The sequence below is a fragment of the Ammodytes marinus genome (genome assembly GCF_949987685.1).
Source record: "Ammodytes marinus genome assembly, chromosome: 6".
NCBI lineage: Eukaryota > Metazoa > Chordata > Actinopteri > Uranoscopiformes > Ammodytidae > Ammodytes > Ammodytes marinus.
The window spans coordinates 7,716,654-7,718,961 of record NC_137235.1 but is presented as its reverse complement, the minus strand read 5'-3'; positions in this window follow the sequence as shown (position 1 = coordinate 7,718,961).

Below are 2,308 nucleotides of genomic sequence, written 5' to 3'. Positions count from 1 at the left end.
AAAAATTAAGACAAATTTGCTTCAACAAGTTTAAATACATTGGTTTAAAGCTGCAGTCTGTCTACTAATCGGCACAGTGAATTATTTCACTGGTGTTCAAAATAAATTACCAAACATGGTAGTTTTCCAGCATATCATACAGTACAAATAGTGGGAGGATTAGGGGGTTAATGCGGACATTGCAGCTCATTTTTGCTGCCTAGCAGGTTAATCCGACAATGGTGGGGATTACAGTCAATTTCCACATGTCTGCTTTATTAAACTGTGAATGATCTCAGGTATGTATTGAACATTAATCTACTCTTTCTTTATGGAACTGCAAAGGAATCTTATCTTACTTGAGATTTTGCAACCTCTCTCAGAAAATGAAGTTGCCTGACTGACAGGCAGTCTCTGATAAAGATCCACTGAACAGCTCTCTATTGGAGTTGTATGGACTGTTGAGCTGTGCACTGAGACACAGAAGCTTGTTTGGCCAGATCACCTGATACTGTGAGAGATCCCTTCCACCCCCGTGATCCCGAGGCCAAGGACCTGCTGAAATTACAAATACAGAGGAGTGCAGAGCTTGTCAAAAACCACTGAGGTGCAGAGGCGAGACTGAACTGAGTCAATAAATAATTATGCACCTATCAGTGACTTCATGCAGGACCCTCTTGGCCGTATGGTTCGTGAACAGGACTGTTTATTATCCTTCATGAAACTATCTGATAAAGACTTTAGCTCATCAGCTCATAAGATCCCAGAGGGCAGGACATCTGGATTAACAGCAGACCAAGTGGAGCCATGTTGAATCAATTTATATTTTCTTTTACCTTTCTCAAAGAAGCAACATTCTTAGATTTTAAAATCACTGTTACAAGCAGCCCAAATATATTTGTGTAAGTCTTTGAAGCTAAGGAGACTCAGATTTTGAATTACTAAATTCAACTTGCGCCGATCTAGACTGAAAGTAGAAAACTGCATCTAACAGTTTAACAAGAGCTGCAATCATTTATGAATACATAGTGTCTATTAGGCTCTGCTTAGTTGGAACTGCTTAATAAGCTTTAAATCATAGAAAGGTTTTGAAAAGTTTGAAAACACTTTGCAAGATTTTTAAGGAGAGTATCAAAGTTCAAGGGGTTAAGATCATACTTTTAACCATGGCATTTCCATAATTTTTGCAACTAAAGAGTCTTACTTACTCTGATTTTGCCCACTGTAAGACAATCCATTCTTTGAACAGAACATTATGCACTTCAATGAACAATCAAGAAGACATTATCTTTACTGCAAATTTGTTTGCAAATCAATATTATTATCAATATTCGAACAATTCTTACACATTTTAAAAGTTTACGGAAATTGTCCATAAAGTGCTGTTGATCAGGGTCAGCATACACAAAAACAATCATGAAGGAACATACCATTTCTATTAATAAGAAAAGGTAGCTAAAACCTGCTAGACTGAACATTTAACATTAGGGACAGAAGTAAATTATTATCCCATTTCTTGAATCCGATCAAAATGAGTGCTGATGAAGAATCCCTCATTATTATTTTTTTTCCGATTTTTCTGCATTAGCTTCGACTCTTATCCAGTTTTCAAAAAGTTTAAACTGTATAATATTGATATCAAGAACGGAAAAAGATTAAAGGAATAAAACAAGTTATAAAATAAGTTATAATTTTATAGCATTTTATTGGCAGAAAATATATAAAAAAAAGAGGCAAAAATGGGTCTCCATTCAAAACAGTTTTTTTTATGATTCCAGAAAGACAGACCAAACCACAGAACAATGTTTCCTTTCTTCGGTTTATTAAAGTTAAACCAACTGTATAAAGTTTCCATTTAGAAGCTGCGACCAACTGCAATAAGAAAGTGTTTCATTTTCTGCACAAATGAACATGTTAATTACCCAACATTCATAATTAATTGCTGACTCGAACATCTGCTTTAATTCAAAGTGCTGCATTGTAATGCAAGACTCAAGGCTTTTCCAGATATTAGTTTTGTTACAGAAGCGAGTTATGAAATGGACCCTCGATCTAAGTAATTGAATGACTACAGTATGTTCCAATGACAACTTTGAGACTAAACTCATGACACCCATGACAGTAAAACCATAAATATTGAGACACCAATGGCAATATGTGCTGGTTTTTTATTGTTCTATCTCTCTAAAGGTTGATATGCTGTATTTTTTTGTATAATATATAACAATGCTTTTTCAAAAGTATACTGTGCAGCATCCCTTAAAATGCTAAGGGAAATACCTTCAGATGGTTGATAATGAAAGATGGAATTGAATGTCACAGCTAAACT